Below are 18,905 nucleotides of genomic sequence, written 5' to 3'. Positions count from 1 at the left end.
TATCTATTTCACACTGTATATGTGCGTGTGTGTATGCTATGAAAATATATACACACATATATTCACATACGAATACATACACACACATATTTATATATTTACATTATACTAAAAAAAAGTAATTTTTTTTTTTTGAGATAGAGTCTCACTCTGTCACCCAGGCTGGAGTGCAGTGGCATAATCTCAGCTCACTGCCACCTCCGCATCCCAGATTCAAGCAATTCTCCTGCCTCACCCTCTGGAGTAGCTGGGATTATAGGCACCTGCCACCACACCTTTCTAACTTTTGGTAGAGATGGGGTTTCACCACCTTGGACAGGCTGGTCTTGAACTCCTGACCTCGTAATCCACACACCTCATCCTCCTAAGGTGCTGGGATTATAGGCGTGAGTCACTGTGCTGGCATAAAGTAAATTCTTAATGATCCATGAAAAGAAAATGGTAGGCCAGGAGTGGTGGCTCCCACCTGTGATCCCAGCACTGTAAGAGGCTGAGGGGGGAGGATCGCTTGAGTCCAGGAGTTTGAAACCAGCCTGGGAAACATGGTGAGACCCCCTGTCTACAAGAAATATACAAATTACCTGGCTATGGCAGCTCAAACCTGGGATCCCAGCTACTCAGCAGGCTGAGGGGGGAGGATCACTTAAGCCAAGAAAGAAGAGGTTGTGGTAAGCCGGGATTATACCACTGCACTAAATCCTGAAGGAAAAGTGGTACTTTGCCTCAAAGAAAGGGAAAAAATTGGTATCCATGAAAAATTTAAACTGTCTATATCTACATAAATCTATACAGAAATAGTATATTAATCAAAAAGCAAACTCTTAATAGTTCATGACAAGCAAATAGCAAGCCAGGTATGGTAGTTTATGCTTGTAATCTCAGCACTTTGGGAGGCTCAGGCAAAAGGATTGCTTGTGTCCAAAAGTCTGGGAACAGCCTGAGCAACATAGTGAGAACCAATCTCTCAGAAAAAATCAGAAATTAGCCAGGCATGGTGGCATGCGCCTGTAGTATCAGCTACTCAAGATGCTGAGTTGGGAGAATTACTTCAGGCCAAAAGGCCAAGGCTGCAGTGAGCCGTGATCACACGACTCCACTCCAGCCTGGGTGACAATGCAAGACCCTAAAAAAAACGTAACTGTAAACAACATAAATACAGAAGACATGAAGTGAGAAGCTACCATGTCCAGAGTGAAGAAAAAGGGCCCAAGCAGAGGCTCATTCCCATTCCCACCAAAAAAAGAAAAGGAAAATGATGAGACACTAAACAAAACAAAAATCAGTATGAAACCACGCAGGTAGAATTTATTATAAATTTGTCACAAATCCATTGTCAAGGTTAAAAGAAGAGGCAGGTGTTTTGCTAAAGCACTCTGCTTTAAAGTTACCAATAAATAAGAGTCCAGAGAAGCTTTAGGTTCCTTGATACTCTGGACCACCAAAGATTAAAAAGATGGATCCAGAAGAGGTGACTGTGGGGCAAGAGGAAAGGGAGAAAAGGCCACGAAGAGGCAGAGGATGGGCTTGACTGTCCACTATAACGCCGAAGGTGGGCCAGAAGAGGCCATCGTGAGACAGGAGCTAGTATAACACACAACACAATAAGATAGGAGCTGGGACTTGGGAGGCAGGCACAAGGAAAGAGACGGGCAACGTGAAAAAAGCAAAACGCAGCATCTGGGCCTAGAAACACCAATGTGAGAATGCTAAGGCAGCTTGGAGAAAAAATAGTCAGGCAAAAGCTGTGACAGCTCATGCTGCCTCAAGTAAGGTAGTGAAATTGGAGGGCTGGACTTGAGAAACGTCTTGGTCTAAATGGCCACAAGGAGCTGTACAGGAGTTGAGTCCAAACAGATTGTGGTGAGGAAAAATTTAAGCACCAGCCAAAACTGGGAGGAAGACCTGGGCAAGAAGGGGATGATGAGACGCAGCAACTGGGTCTGGAGAGGCTGGCTTAAAAAACGTCTGGCCCTGGAGAGGCCACCAAAAGGCAAAGACGGGGGCTGGAGAGGCTATTCCCCATGAAAAATGAGCTCGGTAAAAAGAGGCCACTGGGAGGCAGGAGCAGGGCCGGTCGGAGCAGCGGAGAAGCAGGAGGCGCTCTGGCCTGTGGTGGCCGCAGTGAGGAGAGAGCTAGGGGTGGAGAGTCCGCTGGGAGACAGAGGCTGGGCCTGTGCAGCCCTTCGGGAGGCAGGAGGCTGGTCGTGGAGAGGCCAACTGGAGGTCAAGTCCAGGGACGGAGGAGGCCGCCGAGAGGCGTGAGCGGGGCTGGGCCTCAAGAGCCCAGTGGAAGGCAGGAGGAGCTGGGCCTGGAGAGGTTAACCTGAGGAAGTCTAGCAGCTGGAGAGGCCATGGAGAGGCAGGAGCTGGGCCGTCGGAGGCCGACTGGAGGACGAGTTAGGCCTGCAGGGGCCGCCAGGGGTAGGAGCGAGCCCCGGAGAGGCCAACTCGAGGACAGCGCGGGCCAGCACAGGTCGACAGGAGGAAGAGATGGGCCTGGAGAGGCTGGCTGGAGGAAGTCTGGGGCATGGAGACGTCATCGGAGGGCAGAAGCCAGGCCCAGAGAGGCCACCATGGGGCCCGGCTTCAGGAAGTTTGGGGCCTAAAAAGGCCGCTGAGCATGAGCTGGGCTGCAGCCGAGTCCAAAGAGGTTGTTGGGAGTCCGGAGCAGGGCCTGCGGCCGCAGCCGGAAACATGAGGAGCTGGGCCTGGACAGGAGGCGGGGAGGCCGTAACTGGGCCTGGATAGGCCGACCTGAGGAAGTCTGGCAGCGGGAGAGGCCGCGTAGAGGCAGGAGCTCGGCCGGCGGAGGCTGACTGGGCGACGAGTTGGGCCCGCAGGGGCCGCCGGGAGCAGGAGCGAGCCCTGGAGAGGCCGACTCGAGGCCAGCGTGGGCCTGCAGAGGCCGCCGGGAGGAGGAGCTGGGCCTGGAGAGGCTGGCTGGAGGAAGTCTGGGGCGTGGAGACGCCGTCGGAGGGCAGGAGCCGGGCCCGGAGAGGCCACCGTGGGGCCCGGCTTCAGGACGTTTGGGGCCTACAAAGGCCGTGGAGCGGGAGCTGGGCTGGAGATGAGTCCAAAGAGGTTGTCGAGAGGCCGGGGCTGGGCCCGCGGCCGCAGACAGGAGCAGGAGGAGCTGGGCCTAGATGAGAGGCCGCGAGGCCGCAACGGGGCCTGGAGAGGCCCGCCTGAGGAAGTTCGGGGCCTGGAGATGCCGCAAAAGGCAAAGGATGGGCCTGGAAAGGCCGTTCCCCGTGATGAATGCGCGGGGCCTAGTGAGGCCATTGGGAGGCAGGAGCGGGGCCCGGCGGAGCTGCCAAAGGGGTAGGAGCTCTGGCCTGGGGAGGCCGCAGTCAGGGAAGAGCTGGGCATGGAGAGTCCGCTGGGAGGCAGAGGCTGGGCCTGTGCAGGCCTTCGGGAGGCATTAGGCTGGGCCTGGCGAGGCCCACTGGATGTCAAGTCCTGGGCCTGAGGAGGCCGCTCATAGGTGTGAGCGGGCTGGGCCTCAAGAGGCCAGTGGCAGGCAGGAGGAGCTGGGCCTGGAGAGGCTGACCTGAGGAAGTCTGGCAGCTGGAGTGGCCGCAGAGAGGGAGGAGCTGGGCGGCGGAGAGCCGAATGTGGCGATGATTTGGGCACGCAGGGCCCGCCGGGAGCAAGAGCGAGCCCTGGAGAGGCTGACTGTAGGCCAGCGTGGGCCTGCAGAGGCCGCCGGGAGGAGGAGTTGGGCCTGGAGAGGCTGGCTGGAGGAAGTCTGGGGCGTGGACACGCAGTCGAAGTGCAGGAGCCGCGCACGGAGAGGCCACCGTGGGTCCCGGCTTCAGGACGTTTGGGGCCTACAAAGCCCGTGGAGCGGGAGCTGGGCCGGAGCCGAGTCCAAGGAGGTTGTCGTGAGGCCGGGGCTGGGCCCACGGCCGAAGCCGAGAGCAGGAGGAGCTGGGCCTGGACGCGAGGCCGGGAGGCCGCAACGGGCCAAGAGAGGCCGGCCTGAGGACGTACGGGGCCTGGAAAGGCCGCCAAAAGGCAAAGGCTTGGCCTGGAAAGGCCGTTCCCCGTGACGAATTCGCGGGGCCTACTGAGGCCACTGGGAGGCAGGAGCGGGGCCCGGCGGAGCTGCCGAAAGGCAGGAGGATCTCTGGCCTGGGGAGGCGGCAGTCAGGCGAGAGCTGGGCGTGGAGAGTCTGCTGGGAGGCAGAGGCTGGGCCTGTGCTGACCTTCGTGAGGCAGGAGCCTGGACCTGGCGAGGCCCACTGGAGGTCAAGTCCTGGGCCTGAGAATACTGCCCAAAGGCGTTAGCTGGGCTGGGCCTCAAGTGGCCAGTGGCAGGCAGGAGAAGCTGGGCCTGGAGAGGCTGACCTGAGGAAGTCTGGCAGCAGAAGAGGCCGCGGAGAGGCAGGAGCTGGGCCGGCGGAGGCCGACTGGGCGACGAGTTGGGCCCGCAGAGGCCGCCGGGAGCAGGAGCGAGCCCTGGAGAGGCCGAGTCGAGGCCAGCGTGGGCCTTCAGAGGCAGCCGGGAGGAGGAGCTGGTCCTGGAGAGGCTGGCTGGAGGAAGTCTGGGACGTGGAGACGCCGTCGGAGGACAGGAGCCGGGCCCAGACGGGCCACCGTGGGGCCCGGCTTCAGGATGTTTGGGGCCCACAAAGGCCGCGGAGAGGGAGCTGGGCCAGAGCCGAGTCTTAGGTTGTCGTGAGGCCGGAGGTGGGCCGGCGGCCGCAGCCGGGAGCAGGAGGAGCTGGGCCTGGACGGGAGGCCAGGAGGCCGCAACGGGGCCTGGAGAGGCCGGCCTGAGGACGTTCGGGGCCTGGAGTGGCCGGCAAAAGGCAAAGGCTGGGCCTGGAAAGGCCGTTCCCCGTTATGAATGGGTGGCGCCTAGTGAGGCCCTAGGAGGCATAGGAGCTGGCCTGGCAGAGCTGCCGAAAGGCAGGAGGAGCTCTGGCCTGGGGAGGCCGCAGTCAGGCGAGAGCTGGGCGTGGAGAGTCCGCTGGGAGGCAGAGGCTGGGCCTGTGCTGGCTTTTGAGAGGCAGGAGGCTGGGCCTGGCGAGGCCCACTGGATTTCAAGTCCTGGGCCTGAGGGGGCCGCCCAGAGGCGTGAGCCGGGCTGGGCCTCAAGTGGCCAGTGGCTGGCAGGAGGAGCTGGGCTTGGAGAGGCTGACCTGAGGAAGTCTGGCAGCTGGAGAGGTCGCGGAGAGGCAGGAGCTGAGCCGGCGGAGGCCGACTGGGCGACGAGTTGGGCCCCCAGGGCCCGCCGGGAGCAGGAGCGAGCCCTGGAGAGGCCGACTCGAGGCCAGCATAGGCCTGCAGAGGCTGCCGTGAGGAGGAGCTGGGCCTGGACGAGAGGCCGGGAGGCCAAAACGGGGCCTGGAGAGGACGGCTTGAGGAAGTTCGGGGCCTGCAGAGGCCGCCAAAAGGCAAAGGCTGGGCATGGAAAGGCCGTTCCCCGTGACGAATGCGTGGGGCCTAGTGAGGCCACTGGGAGGCAGTAGCGGGGCCCGGCAGAGCTGCCGAAAGGCAGGAGGAGCCCTGGCCTGGGGAGGCCGCAGTCAGGCGAGAACTGGGCGTGGAGAGTCCGCTGGGAGGCAGAGGCTGGGCCTGTGCGGGCCTTCGGGAGGCAGGAGGTTGGACCTGGCGAGGCCCACTGGATTTCAAGTCCTGGGCCTGAGGGGGCCGCCCAGAGGTGTGAGCGGGGCTAGGCCTCAAGAGGCCAGTGGCAGGCAGGAGGACCTGGACCTGGAGAGGCTGACCTGAGGAAGTCTGGCAGCTGGAGAGGTCGCGGAGAGGCAGGAGCTAGGCCGGCAGAGGCCGACTGGGCGACGAGTTGGGCCTCCAGGGACCGCCAGGAGCAGGAGCGAGACCTGGAGAGGCCGACTCGAGGCCAGCGTGGGCCTGCAGAGGCCGCCGGGAGGAGGAGCCGGGCCTAGAGAGGCTGGCTGAAGGAAGACAGGGACGTGGAGCCGCCGTCGGAGGGTAGGAGCCGGGCCCGGAGAGGCCACCATGGGGCCCGGCTTCAGGACGTTTGGGGCCTACAAAGGCCGCGGAGCGGGAGCTGGTCCGGAGACGAGTCCTAAGAGGTTGTCGTGAGGCCGGGGCTGTGCCCGCGGCCGCAGCCAGGAGCAGGAGGAGCTGGGCCTGGACGGGAGGCCGGGAGGCCGCAATAGTGCCTGGAGAGGCCAGCCTGAGGAATTTCGGTTCCTGGAGAGGCCGCCAAAAGGCAAAGGCTTGGCCTGGAAAGGCCGTTCCCCGTGACGAATGCGCGGGGCCTACTGAGGCCACTGGGAGGCAGGAGCGGGGCCCGGCGGAGCTGCCGAAAGGCAGGAGGAGCTCTGGCCTGGGGAGGCCGCAGTCAGGCGAGAGCTGGGCGTGGAGAGTCCCCTGGGAGGCAGAGGCTGGGGCTGTGCAGCCCTTCGGGAGTCAGAGGGCTGGGCCTGTCGAAGCCCACTGGAAGTCAAGTCCTGGGCCTGAAGAGGCCGCCCAGAGGGGTCAGCGGGCCTGGGCCTCAAGAGGCCAGTGGCAGGAAGGAGGAGCAGGGCCTGGAGAGGCTGACCTGAGGAAGTCTGGCAGCTGGAGAGGTCGCGGAGAGGCAGGAGCTGGGCCGGCGGAGGCCGACTGGGCGACGAGTTGGGCCCGGAGGGGCCACCGGGAGCAGGAGCGAGCCCTGGAGAGGCCGACACGAGGCCAGCGTGGGCATGCACAGGCCGCCGAGAGGAGGAGCTGGGCCTGGAGAGGCTGGCTGGAGGAAGTCTGGGGCGTGGAGACGCCGTCGGAGGACAGGAGCCGGGCCCGGAGAGGCCACCATGGGGCCCGGCTTCAGGACGTTTGGGGCCTACAAAGGCCGCGGATCGGAAGCTGGGCCGGAGCCGAGTCCAAAGAGGTTGTCGTGAGGCCGGGGTTGGGCCCGTGGCCGTAGCCAGGAGCAGGAGGAGCTGGGCCCGGACGGAAGGTCGGGAGGCCGCAACAGGGACTGGAGAGGCCGGCCTGAGGAAGTTCGGGGCCTGCAGAGGCCGCCAAAAGGCAAAGGCTGGGCCTGGAAAGGCCTTTCCCCGTGACGAATGCGCGGGGCCTACTGAGGCCACTGGGAGGCAGGAGCGGGGCCCGGCAGAGCTGCCGAAAGGCAGGAGGAGCCCTGGCCTGGGGAGGCCGCAGTCAGGCGAGAGCTGGGCGTGGAGAGTCTGCTGGGAGGCAGAGGCTGGGCCTGTGCAGGCCTTCGCGAGGCAGGAGCCTGGAGCTGGCGAGGCCCACTGGAGGTTAAGTCCTGGGCCTGAGGAGACCGCCCAGAGGCGTGAGCCAGGCTGGACCTCAAGTGGCCAGTGGGAGGCAGGAGGAGCTGGACCTGGAGAGGCTGACCTGAGGAAGTCTGGCAGCTGGAGAGGCCGCGGAGAGGCAGGAGCTGGGCTGTCGGAGACCGACTGGGCGACGAGTTGGGCCCGCAGGGGCCGCCGGGAGCAGGAGCGAGCCCTGGAGAGGCCGACTCGAGACCAGCGTAGGCCTGCAGATTCCGACGGGAGGAGGAGCTGGGCCTGGAGAGGCTGGCTGGAGGAAGTCTGGGGTGTGGAGACGCCATCGGATTGCAGGAGCCGGGCCGGGAGAGGCCACCGTGGGGTCCGGCTTCAGGACGTTTGTGGCCTACAGAGGCCGCAGAGCGGGAGCTGGGGTGGCGCCAAATCCAAAGAGGTTGTCGTGAGGCCAGGGCCGGGCCCGCGGCCGCAACTGGGAGCAGGAGGACCTGGGCCTGGACGAGAGGCCAGGAGGCCGCAACGGGGCCTGGAGAGGCCGGCCTGAGGAAGTTCGGGGCCTGGAGAGGCCGCCAAAAGGCAAAGGCTGGGACTGGAAAGGCCGTTCCCCGTGACGAATGCGCGGGGTCTACTGAGGCCATTGGGAAGCAGGAGCGAGGCCCGGCGGAGCTGCCGAAAGGCAGGAGGAACTCTGGCCTTCGTAGGCCGCAATCAGGCGAGAACTGAGCATGGAGAGTCTGCTGGGAGGCAGAGGCTGGGCCCGTGCACGCCTTCGGGAGGCAGGAGGCTGGGCCTGGCGAGGCCGACTGGAGGTCAAGTCCTGGGCCTGAGGAGGCCGCCCAGAGGCGTGAGCGGGGCTGGGCCTCAAGAGGCCTGTGGCAGGCAGGAGGTGCTGGGCCTGGAGAGGCTGACCGGAGGAAGTCTGGCAGCTGGAGAGGCCGCAGAGAGGCAGGAGCTGGGCCGGCGCGACGAGTTGGGCCCGTAGTGGCCGCCGGGAGCAGGAGCCAGCCTGGAGAGGCCGACTCATGGCCAGTGTGGGCCTGCAGAGGCCGCCGGGAGGAGGAGCTGGGCCTGGAGAGGCTGGGTGGAGGAAGTCTGGTGCATGGAGACGACAAAGGAGGGAAGGAGCCGGGCCCGGAGAGGCCACCGTGGGGCCCGGCTTCAGGACGTTTGGGGCCTACAAAGGCCGCGAATCGGGAGATGGGCCGGAGCCGAGTCCAAAGAGGTTGTCAAGAGGCCGGGGCTGGGCCCGCGGCCGCAGCCGGGAGCATAAGGAACTGGGCCAGGACGAGAGGCCGGGAGGCTGCAACGGGGCCTGGAAAGGCCTGCCTGAGGAAGTTCGGGGCCTGGACAGGCCGCCAAAAGGCAAAGACTAGGCCTGGAAAGGCCGTTCCCCGTGACGAATGCGCGGGGTCTAGTGAGGCCGCTGGGAGGCAGGAGCGGAGCCCGGCACAGCTGCCGAAAGGCAGGAGGAGCTCTGGCCTGGGGAGGCCGCAGTCAGGCGAGAGCTGGGCGTGGAGAGTCCGCTGGGAGGCAGAGGCTGGGCCTGTGCAGGCCTTCGGGAGGCAGGAGGCAGGGCCTGGCGAGGCCCACTGGATTTCAAGTCCTGTGCCTGAGGAGGCCGCACAGAGGCCAGAGCGGGGCTGGGCCTTAAGAGGCCAGTGGAAGACAGGAGGAGCTGGACCTGGAGAGGCTGACCTGAGGAAGTCTGGCACCTGTAATGGCCGCGGAGAAGCATGAGCAGGGCCTGCGGAGGCCGACTGGGAGACGATTTGTGCCCGCAGGGGCTGCCGGGAGTAGGAGCGAGCCCTGGAGAGGCCGACTCGAGGCCAGCGTGGGACTTCAGAGGCCGCCGGGAGGAGGAGCTGGGCCTGGAGAGGCTGGCTGGAGAAAGTCTGGGGCGTGGAGATGCCGTCGGAGGGCAGGAGCCAGGCCCGGAGAGGCCACCGTGGGGCCCGGCTTCAGGATGTTTGGGGCCCACAAAGGCCGCGTAGAGGGAGCTGGGCCAGAGCCGAGTCTTAGGTTGTCGTGAGGCCGGAGCTGGGCCCGCGGCCGCAGCCGGGAACAGGAGGAGCTGGGCCTCGACGGGAAGCCGGGAGGCCGTAACGGGGCCTGGAGAGGCCGGCCTGAGGAAGTTCGGGGCCTGGAGAGGCCGCCAAAAGGCAAAGGCTGGGCCTGGAAAGGCCGTTTCCCGTGACGAATGCGCGGGGCTAGTGAGGCCACTGGGAGGCAGGAACGGGGCCCGGCTGAGCTGCCGAAAAGCGTGAGGAGCTCTGGCCTGGGGAGGCCGCAGTCAGGCGAGAGCTGGGCGTGGAGAGTCCGCTGGGAGGCAGAGGCTGGGCCTGTGCAACCCTTCGGGAGGCAGGAGGCTGGGCCTGGCGAGGCCCACTGGAGGACGAGTCCTGGGCCTGAAGAGGCCGCCCAGAGGCGTGAGCGGGCCTGGGTCTCAAGAGGCCAGTGGCAGGCAGGAGGAGCTGGGCCTGGAGAGGCTGACCTGAGGAAGTCTGGCAGCTGGAGAGGCCACGGAGAGGCAGGAGCTGGGCCGGCGGAGGCAGCCTGGGCGACGAGACGGGCCCAGAGGGGCCGCCGGGAGCAGGAGCGAGCCCTGGAGAGGCCGACTCGAGGCCAGCATGGGCCTGCAGAGGCCGCCGGGAGGAGGAGCTGGGCCTGGAGAGGCTGGCTGAAGTCTGGGGCGTGGAGATGCCGTCGGAGGGCAGGAGCCGGGCCCGGAGAGGCCACCGTGGGGCCCGACTTCAGGACGTTTGGGGCCTACAAAGGCCACGGATAGGGAGCTAGGCTGGAGCCGAGTCCAAAGAGGTTGTCGACAGGCCGGGGCTGGGCCTGCGGCCGCAGCCGGGAGCTGGAGGAGCTGGGCCTGGACGAGAGGCCAGGAGTCTGTAACGGGGCCTGGAGAGGCCAGCCTGACGACGTTCGGGGCCTAGGAAAGGCTGCCAAAAGGCAAAGGCTTGGCGTGGAAAGGCCGTTACACGTGACGAATGCGCGGGGCCTACTGAGGCCACTGGGAGGCAGGAGCGGGGCCCGGCGGAGCTGCCGAAAGGCAGGAGGAGCTCTGGCCTGGGAGGCCGCAGTCAGGCGAGAGCTGGGCGTGGAGAGTTCGCTGGGAGGCAGAGGCTGGGGCAGTGCAGGCCTTCGGGAGTCAGGAGGCTGAGCCTGGCGAGGCCCACTGGAGGTCAAGTCCTGGGCCTGAAGAGGCCGCCCAGAGGCGTCAGCGGGCCTGGGCCTCAAGAGGCCAGTGGCAGGCAGGAGGAGCTGGGCCTGGAGAGGCTGGCTGAAGGAAGTCTGGCGCGTGGAGACCCCGTCGGAGGGCAAGAGCCGGGCACGGAAAGGCCACCGTGGGGTCCAGCTTCAGGACGTTTGGGGCCAACAAAGGCCGCGGAGCGAGAGCTAGGCCAGAGCCGAGTCCAAACAGGTTGTCGTGAGGCCGGGGCGAGTCCGCGGCCGCAGCCGGGAGCAGGAAGAGCTAGGCCTGGACGGGAGGGCGGGTGGCCACAACGGGGCCTGGAGAGTCCGGCCTGAGGAAGTTCGGGGCTTGGAAAGGCTGCCAAAAGGCAAAGGCTCGGCCTGGAAAGGCCGTTCCCCGTGACGAACGCGCGGGGCCTAGTGAGGCCACTGGGAGGCAGGAGGGGGCCCGGCGGAGCTGCCGAAAGGCAGGAGGAGCTCTGGCATGGGGCGGCCGCAGTAAGGCGAGAGCTGGGTGTGGAGAGTCCGCTGGGAGGCAGAGGCTGGGCCTGTGCAGGCCTTCGCGAGGCAGGAGGCTGGGCCTGCCGAGGCCCACTGGAGGTCAAGTCCTGGGCGTGAGGAGGCCGCCCAGAGGCGTGAGCCGGGCTGGGCCTCAAGAGGCCAGTGGCAGTCAGGAGGAGCTCGGCCTGGAGAGGCTGACCTGAGGAAGTCTGGCAGCTGGAGAGGCCGCGGAGAGGCAGGAGCTAGGCCGGCAGAGGCCGACTGGGCGACGAGTTGGGCCCCCAGGGGCCGCCAGGAGCAGGAGCGAGACCTGGAGAGGCCGACTCGAGGCCAGCGTGGGCCTGCAGAGGCCGCCGGGAGGAGGAGCCGGGCCTAGAGAGGCTGGCTGAAGGAAGACAGGGACGTGGAGACGCCGTCGGAGGGCAGGAGCCGGGCCCAGAGAGGCCACCGTGGGGCCCAGCTTCAGGACGTTTGGGGCCTACAAAGGCCGCGGAGCGAGAGCTAGGCCAGAGCCGAGTCCAAACAGGTTGTCGTGAGGCCGGGGCTGCGCCCGCGGCCGCAGCCAGGAGCAGGAGGAGCTGGGACTGGACGGGAGGCCGGGAGGTCGCAACAGTGCCTGGAGAGGCCGGCCTGAGGAATTTTGGGGCCTGGAGAGTCCGCCAAAAGGCAAAGGATGGGCCTGGAAAGGCCGTTTCCCGTGATGAATGCACAGGGGCTAGTGAGGCCACTGGGAGGCAGGAGCGGGGCCCGGCGGAGCTGCCAATGGCAGTAGGAGCTCTGGCCTGGGGAGGCCGCAGTCAGGTGAGAGCTGGAGTGGAGTGTCCGCTGGGAGGCAGAGGCTGGGCCTGTGCAGGACTTCAGGAGGCAGGAGGTTGGACCTGGCAAGGCCCACTGGAAGTCAAGTCCTGGGCCTGAGGAGGCCGCCCAGAGACGTGAGCGGGGCTGGGCCTCAAGTGGCCAGTGGCAGGCAGGAGGAGCTGGGCCTGGAGAGGCTGACCTGAGGAAGTCTGGCACCTGTAGTGGCCGCGGAGAGGCAGAAGCAGGGCCTGCGGAGGCCGACTGGGAGACGAGTCGGGCCTGCAGTGGCCGCCGGGAGCAGGAGAGAGCCCTGGAGAGGCCGACTCGAAGCCAGAGTGGGCCTGCAGAGGCCGTAGGGAGGAGGAGCTGGGCCTGGAGAGGCTGGCTGGAGGAAGTCTGGGGCGTGCAGACGCCGTCGGAGGGCAGGAGCCGGGCCTGGAAAGGCCCGTGGGGCCCACCGTGGGGCCCTGCTTCAGGACGTTTGGGGCCAACAAAGGCCGCGTAGAGGGAGCGAGGCCAGAGCCGAGTCTTAGGTTGTCGTGAGGCCGGAGCTGGGCCCGCGGCCGCTGCCGGGAGCTGGAGGAGCTGGGCCTGGACGGGAGGCCGGGAGGCCACAACGGGGCCTGGAGGGGCCGGCCTGAGGAAGTTCGGGGCCTGCAGAGGCCGCCAAAAGGCAAAGGCTGGGCCTGGAAAGGCCGTTCCCCGTGACGAATGCGCGGGACCTAGTGAGGCCACTGGGAGGCAGGAGCGGGGCCCGGCAGAGTTGCCTAAAGGCAGGAGGAGCCCTGGCCTGGGGAGGCCGCAGTCAGCCGAGAGCTGGGCGTGGAGAGTCTGCTGGGAGGCAGAGGCTGGGCCTGTGCAGGCCTTCGCAAGGCAGGAGAATGGCCCTGGCGAGGCCCACTGGAGGTCAAGTCCTGGGCCTGAGGATACCGCCCAAAGGCGTGAGCCGGGCTGGGCCTCAAGTGGCCAGTGAGAGGCAGGAGGAGCTGGGCCTCGAGAGGCTGGCCTGAGGAAGTCTGGAAGCTGGAGAGACCGCGGACAGGCAGGAGCTGGGCCGGCGGAGGCCGACTGGACGACGAGTTGGGCCCGCAGGGGCCGCCGGGAGCAGGAGCGAGCCCTGGAGAGGCCGACTCGAGGCCAGCGTGGGCCTGCAGAGGCCGCCGGGAGGAGGAGCTGGGCCTGGAGAGGCTGGCTGAAGGAAGACTGGGACGTGGAGACGCTGTCGGAGGGCAGGAGCCGGGCCCGGAGAGGCCACCGTGGGGCCCGGCTTCAGGACGTTTAGGGCCTACAAAGGCCGCGGAGCAGGAGCTGGGCCGAAGCCGAGTCCAAAGAGGTTGTCGTGAGGCCAGGGCTGGGCCCGCGGCCGAGCCGGGAGTAGGAGGAGCTGGGCCTGGACGGGAGGCCGGGCGGCCGCAACGGGGCCTGGAGAGGCCGAACTGAGGAAGTTCGGGGCCTGGAGAAGCCTCCAAAAGGCAAAGGCTGGGCCTGGAAAGTCCGTTCCACGTGACGAATGCGCGGGGCCTAGTGAGGCCACTGGGAGGCAGGAGCGGGGCCCGGCAGAGCTGCCGAAAGGCAGGAGGAGCTCTGGCCTGGGGAGGCCGCAGTCAGGCGAGAGCTGGGCGTGGAGAGTCCGCTGGGAGGCAGAGGCTGGGCCTGTGCAGGCCTTCGGGAGGCAGGAGGTTGGACCTGGCGAGGCCCACTGGAGGTCAAGTCCTGGGCCTGAGGAGGCCGCCCAGAGGCGTGAGCGGGGCTGGGCCTCAAGAGGCCAGTGGCAGGCAGGAGGAGCTGGGCATGGAGAGGCTGACCTGAGGAAGTCTGGCAGCTGGAGAGGCCACGGAGAGGCAGGAGCTGGGCCGGCGGAGGCCGACTGGGCGACGAGTTGGGCCCGCAGGGGCCGCCGGGAGCAGGAGCGAGCCCTGGAGAGGCCGACTCGAGGTCAGCGTAGGCCTGCAGAGGCCGTCGGGAGGAGGAGCTGGGCCTGGAGAGGCGGGCTGGAGGAAGTCTGGGACACGGAGACACCGTCGGAGGGCAGGAGCCGGGCCGGGAGAGGGCACCGTGGGGCACGGCTTCAGGAGGTTTGGGGCCTACAAAGGCCGCGGAGAGGGAGCTGGGCCGGAGCCGAGTCCAAAGAGGTTGTCGTGAGGCCGGGGCCGGGCCCGCGGCCGCAGCCGGAAGCAGGAGTAGCTGGGCCTGGACAAGAGAGGCCGTGAGGCCACAACGGGGCCTGGAGAGGCTGGCCTGAGGAAGTTCGGGGCCTGCAGAGGCCGCCAAAAGGCAAAGGCTGGGCCTGGAAAGGCCGTTCCCCGTGACGAATGCGCGGGGCCTAGTGAGGCCACTGGGAGGCAGGAGCGGGGCCTGGCGGAGCTGCCGAAAGGCAGGAGGAGCTCTGGCCTGGAGAGGCCGGAGTCAGGCGAGAGGTGGCCATGGAGAGACCGCTAGGAGGCAGAGGCTGGGCCTGTGCAGGCCTTCGGGAGGCAGGAGGCTAGGCCTGGCGAGGCCAAATGGAGGTCAAGTCCTGGGACTGAGGAGGCTGCCCAGAGGCCTGAGCTGGGCTGGGCCTCAAGAGGTCAGTGGCCCGTATGAGGAACTGGGCCTGGAGAGGCCAACGTGGGGCCCGGCTTCAGGACGTTTGGGGCCTACGAACTCCGCGGAGCGGGAGCTGGGCCGGAGCCAAGTCCAAAGAGGTTGTCAGGAGGCCGGGGCTGGGTCCGCGGCCGCTGCCGGGAGCAGGAGGAGCTGGGCCTGGTCGGGAGGCCGAGAGGCCGCAACGGGGCCTGAATAGGCCGGCCTGAGTAAGTTCGGGGCCTGCAGAGGCCGCCAAAAGGCAAAGGCTGGGCCTGGAAAGGCCGTTCCCCGTGACGAATGTGTGGGTCTAGTGAGGCCACTGGGAGGCAGGAGCGCGGCCCGGCGGAGCTGCCGAAAGGCAGGAGGAGCCCTGGCCTGGGGAGGCCGCAGTCAGGCGAGAGCTGGGCGTGGAGAGTCCGCTGGGAGGCAGAGGCTGGGCCTGTGCAGGCCTTCGCGAGGCAGGACCCTGGACCTCGCGAGACCCACTGGAGGTCAAGTCCTGGGCCTGAGGAGTCCGCCCACAGGCGTGAGCGGGGCTGGGCCTCAAGAGGCCAGTGGCAGGCAGGAGAATCTGGGCCTGGAGAGGCTGACCTGAGGAAGTCTGGCAGCTGGAGAGGTCGCGGAGAGGCAGGAGCTGGGCCGGCGGAGGCCGACTGGGCGACGAGTTGGGCCCGCAGGGGCCGCCGGGAGCAGGAGCGAGCCCTGGAGAGGCCGAATCGAGGCCAGCGTGGGCCTTCAGAGGCAGCCGGAAGGAGGAGCTGGTCCTGGAGAGGCTGGCTGGAGGAAGTCTGGGGCGTGGAGACGCCGTCGGAGGGCAGGAGCCCGGCCGGGAGAGGCCACCGTGGGGCCCGGCTTCAGGATATTTGGGGCCTACAAAGGCCGCGGAGCGGGAGCTGGGCCGGAGCCGAGTCCAAAGAGGTTGTCGTGAGGCCGGGGCTGGGCCCGCGGCCGCAGCCGGGAGCAGGAGGAGCTGGGCCTGGACGGGAGGCCGGGAGGCCGCAACGGGGCCTGGAGAGGCCGGCCTGAGGAAGTTCGGGGCCTGGAGAGGCCGCCAAAAGGCAAAGGCTGGGCCTGGAAAGGCCGTTCCCCGTGACGAATGCGCGGGGCCTAGTGAGGCCACTGGGAGGCAGGAGCGGGGCCCGGCGGAGCTGCCGAAAGGCAGGAGGAGCTCTGGCCTGGGGAGGCCACAGTCAGGCGAGAGCTGGGCGTGGAGAGTCCACTGGGAGGCAGAGGCTGGGCCTGTGCAGGCCTTCGGGAGGCAGGAGGCTGGGCCTGGCGAGGCCCACTGGAGGTCAAGTCCTGGGCCTGAGGAGGCCGCCCAGAGGCGTGAGCGGGGCTGGGCCTCAAGAGGCCAGTGGCAGGCAGGAGGAGCTGGGCCTGGAGAGGCTGACCTGAGGAAGTCTGGCAGCTGGAGAGGCCGCGGAGCGGCAGGAGTTGGGCCTCCAGGCACAGCCAGAAGTAACAGCGCAGCCTCTAGAGGTCACCTGGGGGCAGCAGCTGGGCCTGGAGAGGCCAACGAAAGGCAGGAGCGGGGCCTTGAGAGGCCGACTTGTGGACATTTTGGGCCTGGATTTTGTGGCCTGGTCTTGAGGCCATTTGGGCCTCCTGCAAAGAGGCAGGAGCTGGGACTAAAGAGGCCACTGTAAGGCAGGAGCTGGGCCTGTACAGGCTGCCGGGAGTCAGAAGATGGGCCTCATGAGGCCACTGTAAAACAGGAGCTGGGTCTTGGAAGGTGGCCATGAGGCAAAAGCTGGCCCTTGGGAGGGCAATGAGAGGCAGGAGCTGGGTCTGGTGAGGTCGACTTGAGAAAGTTCTGGGCCTGGAGAGAAGACTGGGAGGCAGGAGCTGGGTCTAAAGAGGCCGTTGTAATGATGTAGCTGGGCCAGTGGAGGCTGTTGTGAGGCAGTAGACTCATCCGCGGAGACTGCCGTGAGATAGGGTATGGGCCTAAATAGACCATTGTGAGTCATGAGCTTGGTCCAGTAGAGGTCGACTGGAGAAAGTTCGGGGCCTGGAGAGGTTTCCGAGGCTGTCGAGAGGCAAGACCTGGGCCAAAAGATTCAAGTATGTTACATTTATTAGGTACTTTATTTCCATTATTAAATTGTAATAGATGAAAAGTAATTATAGAACTCACCATAATGTAGAATCAGTGGGCATGTTAAGCTTGTTTTCCTGCGACTAGATGGTCCCATCTGAGCATAGAAGGTGACAGATTAGGCATTAGATTCTCATAGGGACATAAGCACAACCAAGATCCCTCGCATGCACGGTTCACAACAGGGTGAGTGCTCCTATGAGAATCTAATGCTGCTGCTGACCTGAGAGAAGGTGGAGCTCAGGCGGGAATGTGAGCAAAGGGGAGTGGCTGTAAATACAGATGAAGCTTCCCTCACTCGATACCACTCACCTCCTGTTGTGTGGCTCCTTACAGCTCCATGGCTCAGGGGTTGGGGACCCCGGCTTAAGTGCATCCAAAAGCACCCTTCCCACACCAGTCTTCATAGCGGTCAAGTGCAGCAACCACTGAGCTCCCCAGGCATGTGCCTCAGTTGGCATTTCATCACAATCAACAGTAAGTGGTAGCTTGAGTCACTGTGAGGTCACTTACCGGAAATCACCAGCATCCCATTTCCCATTGGCAAGGAGCTCAGCACCGTCCCTTGGAAAACCAAACTTATGCCCAAATCCCATCTGTGTGGGTTTATCTCCCAGGACGCTTTCAAGCATATTAGTCAGAGTCCAATCAGGAGACATAAACCACTCAAAAGTTTAAAGCGGTAAAATTTAATCCAGAGAATTATTCATTGTAACAGGGGAACAGCATAATGAGAGATTATGCTAGCACAAAGTAAAGAGAACTCTAGAGAAATCAGGACTACCCAGGCCAGGCATGGTGGCTCATACCCAAAATTCCAGCAATTTGAGAAGCTAACACAGGAGGACTGCTTAAGGCCAGGAGCTAGAGACCGGTCTGGACAACACAGTGAGACCCTGTCTCTATCCAAAAAAAGAAAAAAATTAGCTGGGAGTGGTGGTGCACACTTGTAGTCTCAGCTACTCAGGGAGCTGAAGTTTGAGCCTGGGAGATCAAGGTTGCAGTGAGTCATGATTATGCCACTACAGTCAAGCCTGGGTGATAGAGCAAGACCCTGTCTCAAAGAACAAAACAACAACAACAACCATTTACAGACAGAAAAGGAATAGAGCTAATAAGCTAAGGAAAGATGTCGAAATGTGACAAGTAAAGTAATATGAGGTCTTTTACCAATCTAAAATAAACAAAAAATGACATTAAATTATAATACCCTGTGCTGGCAAAGATGCAGTGAAATGGGCACTTTCTTATATTATGAGAGGTGTTTAAATTGTATATATGCCTTCCAGGGTAAAGCTTGACAATTTTTTAAAATAATAGAGACAAGGTCTCACCATACTGCCAAACTGCCTCCTCCAACTCTTGGCATCAAGCAATCCTCCTGTCTTAGCCTCCCAAAGTGCTGAGATTATAGCTGGGAGGCACCCCAAACCTTGTCAATTTACATCAAGGGTAATGAGAATGTCCATTCACCATGACTCACAGTAATGTTACTTCTGCAAATACCTTGGGGAGACAATTCAATCTAAACAAAAGGTCATCTGCACAAACACAGTGAAAATCTGGGAGTAACTGAAGACAGAGTGGTTAAGTGAAATAAGAAACAGTTATAAGAAATTAAACCATGGTATTAACAGGCAACTGGTAAAAGGTCAGTTGACGTTAGCTGCTACTTTTTTGTTGTTTTGAGACAGTGTCTCACTCTGTCACCCAGGCTCCAGTGCAGAGGCCTGATCATGACTCACTGCAGTCTCAGCCTCCCTGGGCTCAAGCGATCCTCCCACCTCAGCCTCCCAAGTAGCTGGGACTACAGGAACATGCCACCACACTAGGATAATTCATGCATTTTTCTGTAGGGATGGTGACTCCCTTTGTTTCCAAGGCCTGTCTCAAACTCTTGGCCTCAAGCCATCCTCCTGCCTCAGCCTCCCAAAGTGTTGTGATTACTGGTGTAAGCCACCACACCTGGCCAGCTGCTACTTTTATCAAGATTATTATTATTCCACTCAGTTAAAAATTATTATTTTCAAGGCTACGTAACAGTATGTGTCCTACAGCATAATTGTAAAAACATATACAGTCATCCCTCGGTATACAGACAGAATTAGTTCCAGCCCCCCATCTCTGCATATACCAAAATCCATGCTGACTCACGTTTTGCCGTCACCCCTCTGGAACCCACGTATAGGAAAATTCCAAATATTAGTTTGGCATAGTGGCAAGCACCTATAGTCTCAGCCACGTGGGAGGCTGAGATGGGAGGATTGCTTGAGCCTGGCAGGTTGAGGCTGCAGTCAACTGTGATAGCACTACTACACTCCAGACTGGACAACAGAATGAGACTCTGTCTCAGAAAAAAAATAAATAAAACAAAACAGGTTAGAAATTTTAATGAGGCCTGTTGGGCAAAATTCCATATAAGCAAAGTATAAATTAATAAAGCAAATGGCGATAAATTAGTATGATTGACTTTCTGGAGTTTCTGATAATAAAGGTAAGAAAAATGCAAAACACAGAGA

General features: G+C 63.2%; 1 protein-coding gene and 1 pseudogene across 1 annotated transcript in view; one reads left to right on the top strand and one right to left on the bottom strand.

Moving 5' to 3' along the window:
• MRPS17 (mitochondrial ribosomal protein S17) overlaps nucleotides 1–18,905 on the top strand; it is a 457,376-nt gene that overhangs the window by 156,618 nt on the left and 281,853 nt on the right. The gene's annotated exons all lie outside the window — the stretch shown is intronic.
• LOC126950899 (basic proline-rich protein-like) lies at nucleotides 14,596–16,203 on the bottom strand (annotated as a pseudogene).

This window comes from Macaca thibetana, chromosome 3 (assembly GCF_024542745.1).
Source record: "Macaca thibetana thibetana isolate TM-01 chromosome 3, ASM2454274v1, whole genome shotgun sequence".
Taxonomy (NCBI): domain Eukaryota; kingdom Metazoa; phylum Chordata; class Mammalia; order Primates; family Cercopithecidae; genus Macaca; species Macaca thibetana.
Note: the sequence above shows the minus strand (reverse complement) of the source record. Positions and strands in the feature narration are given on the sequence as shown.